The sequence below is a fragment of the Thamnophis sirtalis genome, unplaced genomic scaffold (genome assembly GCF_051295495.1).
Source record: "Thamnophis sirtalis isolate CommonGarterSnake01/CBP01778 unplaced genomic scaffold, rThaSir2_p1.2 scaffold_3, whole genome shotgun sequence".
In the NCBI taxonomy this organism is placed as follows: Eukaryota; Metazoa; Chordata; class Lepidosauria; order Squamata; family Natricidae; genus Thamnophis; species Thamnophis sirtalis.
The window spans coordinates 7,512,873-7,519,002 of record NW_028261383.1 but is presented as its reverse complement, the minus strand read 5'-3'; positions in this window follow the sequence as shown (position 1 = coordinate 7,519,002).

Genomic DNA, 6,130 nt, shown 5'->3' with positions numbered 1-6,130 from the left:
TGTTTTTCACTTTTGAAGATAGTGGTAATATTTGTTCCCCCAGCTAAACATGTTTGCAACACAAATAACTGCTGAAAAAAAGATTGAATTGTTCAAAGGCCATATGGGATAAGGAATCAAGATTTCTTCTTTTAAAGTTTGGGATGATTTCATTCCAGTTCCACCCCTTTCTTGAGAAAAATGAGTTTTGGAATCTTTCCCACTTGAAACTCTACTTGGACCAAAATGGAGATGTAGCAGCCAATCTGGACTTTGGGAGCTTGTTGGTTCTCCCTAAGAAGGATCCCATCCAAGTGCTACTGGGGAGTTTTGAACAACAGAGACTTATTATCAACCAAGATATTCACTCACAACTAAAATTATTCAACAAGGTGGGGAAAATTTTGTAGAGTTTTCTCTGATTTCTATTAGCTCATTTCAAGCAAACTAAGTCTGACCATCAAATAGAAGATCTTCATTAATAATTGAATGTGGGGAGTGGAACTCTTATAGATTTCTTAGATGATTTGGGAGGCTTCAGTGGTTTGAACATGGTATCCTTCAGATGCTATAAAATGGAACACTGTTTTTAACTGATGCAGCTATGTCCAACATAGAATGCTGAGTGACTCTACTGTATGGCCAGTGGTGGGATTTAAATAATTTAACAACTAGTTCTCTGCCCTAATGATTTCTTCCAACAGCCAGTTCACCAAACTGCTCAGAAAGTTAACAACTGGTTCTCCCAAAGTGGTGTAAACTGGCTAAATCCCACCATTGTGTATGGCATAGACAATGGCCATGGCCTCATGAGAGAGGTGAAAAATTGCTGGAGATTGTAGTGCTAATAGACTTAAAATGGCTTGATCCTTTTCAAAAATTAGCAAAGTAAAAGGCCACTGTGTTGACTTAAGCCTGATTTCAATTGTGGACTAAACAGATAAAATTCAATGATGACTGGATGGTGATCCTGTTAATCCAGGTGGGAAAAAGCCGAGGAGGCACAGTGGTTAGGGTGCAGTACTGCAGGCCACTTCAGCTGACTGTTATCTGCAGTTCAGCGGTTCAAATCTCACCGGCTCAAAGTTGACTCAGCCTTCCATCCTTCCGAGGTGGGTGAAATGAGGACCCAGACTGTGGGGCCAATGTGCTGACTCTGTAAACCGCTTAGAGAGGGCTGAAAGCCCTATGAAGCGGTATATAAGTCTAACTGCTAACTGCTATTGCTAAAAAGCCTTTGGAATTAGAGTCACTATATCCTATTTGAGGACAGTGTCCATAGTCTTTGAGATATTTAAGAAAAAGCAGATGCATAGCTTGAGATATTTAAGCAGCCCGAACATTGCCAGAATTATCTCTCTTTTATCCCATTGAGCTTTACCTCTTCCTTGTTATCAAATAGCAAAAAAGGGAAATATGTTGACCAATGCCTGAATTCTGGTTTGGATTGGATGGAGATGCTTTTGGTCTCATTGGAAAATAAACCTCAACTTGTCCTGTTCAGAAAACTGTTCTTTGGTCTTTTTAAGCAGCCCAGACTTTGCCAAAGTAATTCATGCCTCATTTTCACCCCATTGAGATAGAGAAATAGGAAGTTTGCTCCTAGGAATAAGTTTCCTCAGAAAAACTAAATCACAGAATTGGGAGGGACCTTGGAAGTCTTCTAGTCCAACCCTCTGCTGAAGCATGAGACCTTAGTCATGTCAGGCAAATGGCTATCCAATCTCTTAAAAACCTCCAATGATGGAGCACCCACAACTTCTGAAGGAAGGCCATTCCACTGACTAATTGTTCTCACCATCAGGACATTTCTCCATAGTTCTAGGTTGAATCTCTGTTCATAATTTTGCTTCTTGTTCTACTTTCAGTTTCTTTGGAGAATAGGTTGATGTCCTCTTCTCTGGAGCAGTCCATTAGAAATTGGAACACTGCTCTCTCTTCATTGGACTAGACACACTCAATTTCTGCAATCATTCTTCATATGTTTATGCTACAGTCTCATATTTATTTTTCTAGCTCTTTTCTGCATTCTTTCAACATCTTTTCTGTATCATGGTGACCAAACCTGGATGTAGTATTCAAAATGTGGTCTTATCAAGACATTATAAAGTACTACTAACGCTTCACATGGCATTGATTCTATCCCTCTGTCAATGCCACCTAGGACTGCATTGGCTTTTTTTTTGCAACATTTTGTTGTCTCATACATCAGCCATGGTCTGCTAATATCTAGATCCTTGTCATAATTACTGCTATTGCACCAGGTACTGCCTATTCTACATCTGTGCAATTGGTTTTGCTTGCTTAATCCCATAGGGGTGATAGATCAGACACTTCTTGGATAATGTTCATGCCCACATAAGCACATTTGACATGTATGGTTAGTCCTGATATATTTTCTTTGGCATTTTTTGTTTTTGTTTTGCTTAGTCTCTGCCTCAGTCAAGATGTGTGGAAAATTGTCACCCTGGATTTGTCAAGCGGGCTCAAGAAGGAGAGCCAGTTTGTTGCTATGACTGTGTTCCTTGTCCAGAGGGGACCATCACTACTCAGGAAGGTGGGTGACACCAAAGAAAATGGCAGGAATTGTGGAATTCTCCTTGTGGAATTAGATTCTTCTGAAATATTGAAACTCAACAGTTGAGTTCTATAGCTGGTGCAGAATGTACTGGCATTCATAGTTGTGAGGGCTCCTAAAATGGCGTATATAAGACAGCTATTTCCACAAGCTGCATTTGTTACCAGTTTGCTTTCAGATCCAATTCGAGGTATTGGTTATTACCTTTAAAGCTCTATATGGCATGAGGCCAGGGTATCTGAGGAGTCATCTTACCCCATGGAACTAGCCCACCCCACTCAGACCAGTAGAAGAGGCCCGCTATGGACCCCATCTACTAAAGAATTCCAGCAGACAAGATCAATGAGAAATACTTTCCTACTACAGACCCATCCTATCAAGCACTCAACGATCAGAGGGAAGAACTGTTCCCATCCTGTTGGTTTTCCAAAAGGACTAAAGGAAAAGATTTCACAATATAGGCATCTTGTCAGTCCAGTATATTAATAAGTGCCATGTGAAAAGACATTTATCTAGACCAAGCAGCTGGTTCATTATTTACTTCTTATATTTTAGGTCCCTGTGAAAGTTCTTCATATTACACATAAAATCATTTAGGTCCAAATATGTCTCACACTTTCATAAAAATATGGCTTGTTTTAGAAAATGTTATTCTTACTTTCTTCCTGTAGAAATGTTAAGAAATATATCTTGCATCTTTTCCCCAAGAAAGTATTTCTTGAAAGGTAAATGGACATAATACAAAATCATTACTACTTTTGTCTTTTCTCAGATTCGGAAAAATGCACAAAGTGTCCAAATGATGAATATCCAAATGAGAACCGAGTCCAGTGTATCCCTAAAGTTATAACCTTCTTGTCTTATGAAGAACATCTGGGCATCACCCTGGTCTCTTTTGCTCTACTCTTGTTCCTAACCACAAGTCTTATTTTAGTCATATTCATTAAATACCTAGAAACTCCCATTGTCAAAGCCAACAACCGGGACCTCTCTTACATCTTACTGGTCTCCCTCCTGCTTTGTTTCTTGTCTTCTTTACTTTTCATTGGTCAACCAAGGAAGGCCTCCTGCCTTCTTCGACAAACAGTGTTCAGCATCATTTTCTCAGTTGCAATTTCTTCTCTCTTGGCCAAGACAATCACAGTGGTGCTTGCTTTCCTGGCCACAAAACCAGGAAACCGAGTGAAGAGATGGTTGGGGAAGAGCTTGGCCAACTCAATCATTCTTTCTTGTTCTGCTATCCAAATTATTATCTGCTGCGTCTGGTTAGGAGTTTCACCCCCATTCCCTGGTTCTGACCCACACTCTCAACCTGGATTGATTATCCTGCAATGTAACGAAGGCTCTGTTGTCATATTCTACATCACCCTCAGCTACATGGGATTCCTAGCTTCCATCTGCTTCACAGTAGCTTTTATGGCCAGGAATCTCCCTGGGGCCTTCAATGAAGCCAAGCTGATCACCTTTAGCATGCTGGTCTTCTGCAGTGTATGGGTGACTTTTGTGCCCACCTACCTAAGCACTAAAGGAAAGTACATGGTGGCTGTGCAGGCCTTCTCCATCTTGGCCTCCAGTGCTGGATTGCTGGGTTGCATTTTCATCCCCAAGTGCTACATTATCATTCTAAGGCCAGATTTGAATACAAAGGAACAGCTTACAACCAGAAGAAATGTATAAATTCAAGAAATAAGAATGTTTGAATTTTCTTTTTTTTTAACAGAACTTTTTTATTTTTTTTTCTTTAAAAAAAAACACAAATATGTCATCATTTGTCAATCATTAAAACATTGAAGTACAATTTTTTTTTGTGTCTGTACCCCTCCCTCCCTCCACCCCCCACCCCCCCTCCTCCTTCCCCCCCCCGACTTCCCAGAACCCGTACACGGTATAGAATTTTAACTAACACAGTCTAAAATCTATTGAGAAAAAAGAAATAAAGAAATTAATGACATTCTAGATTGACCTTAGCTTCTTCTTACTGAACTAACTTTAAACAATTTAAATCATTCCTGATCTTAAGCATAGGCTAACTGGAATTTCTTAGTCCCGTATTTATTTTGTATATAGTCAATCCATTTTTTCCAGTCTCGTTTATATCTCTCATTTGAATGATCTTTGAGATATGCCGATATTTTAGCCATTTCAGCTAAGTTTGTTACTTTCAATGTCCATTCTTGAATTGTAGGCAAGTCTTCCTTCTTCCAATATTGCGCCACCAACAGTCTTGCTGCAGTTATCAGGTGAAGAGTCAAGTTGGTCTCTACCACTGTAAAGTCAGTACATATACCTAGTAAAAATAGCTGAGGACTAAACTTTATCCTTCTTTTAAAAACATGTTTTTAAAAGAATGTTTGAATTTTCAATTTCAACATGTTCCAATAGGCAAAAAGTAGAAAATGGGCTGTTTTAAAACAGGAGCTGGGCCAACCCTTGTCCTTGAAATAATTGATGTGTGTCTGGAAGATAGTGTCCCCCCATCCTTGTCTAATACATTTGCAAATTGGCCACTGATTTCTCCTGAACTGTCATATCTACTCAGTTTGTGGAAAATATATTTTGAAACATAAATAGAAAAGAGAAAGAATCCTCCCAGTTAAATTAGAAGTAGAATAATCTGGCTAATCTAACTCATCAACTAATTGATTATATAGAAGTTAAACAAGGGAGGGGAGCTAAAATACAAATCATTAGATTTCTATCAAATAATTCCTACAGAATGGAATGACTGAATGGTGCATGAATGTAGTGAGAGAGAGGGAGGCGAGATTGGGAAGAAGTTGTCATAATTCATGCTTCCCTACTTCTGATGTTGGACACTCCAGAGTTATTTGGCTGATCACGTGGAAATAAAGATGAACATTTGCCTTATCCAGAAGATCTGTTCTTAGCTTCTTAAAATGGCCATTTGCCAAGAGAGCCTGTTCAAAGAATGAATTTCTCCTAAAATCATCCCTTTGATTCTCAAATTTATGAACTATGTGTTGTTCACTAGGTCATCCTTCTTAGCTGTATCATGACTGTATCTTCCTAGCATTCAAGATGTTATCAGTGTACTTCATCCTCTCTTGGAGCTGGATAAATAAGTTAGTAGTACTTAAGCCTTTAAGTACTATGTCACAGTCTGTACCATTGACCAACGTGCAGCAAATCTCTTTTTCTGATGCATCTGCAGAAACACCTAGTAATATGGCCAGGTTTTGTATAGTGTCTTTTGTATTTGAGACAAACTGTTAATCATATGCATGCACCAATTTCCTTCACACCACGTGTAAGATTAACTAGTTTTCCAAGATTTATGTGATTAAAAAAAAATCTTTATCTCTTTAATAGTTCATTTTTAAAATGTCCCAATTGGTGTGTCTATGGTTCTTCACTAGCTTATTTTACAATTACCCTTCTGCCTATAAAGCCCCATAGAAGTTTAGATCCCTAGAGGAGAAGTTAAAGAAAATTATAGTGAATCATCATTCCAGTCTTTGAGACCTCTGCTGCTACTTCTCCAGTGCCTTTATGTAAACATCACACTGTAGCAACATGGAAGGGATCTTGCATCAGAAGAGGATAAATGCCTCG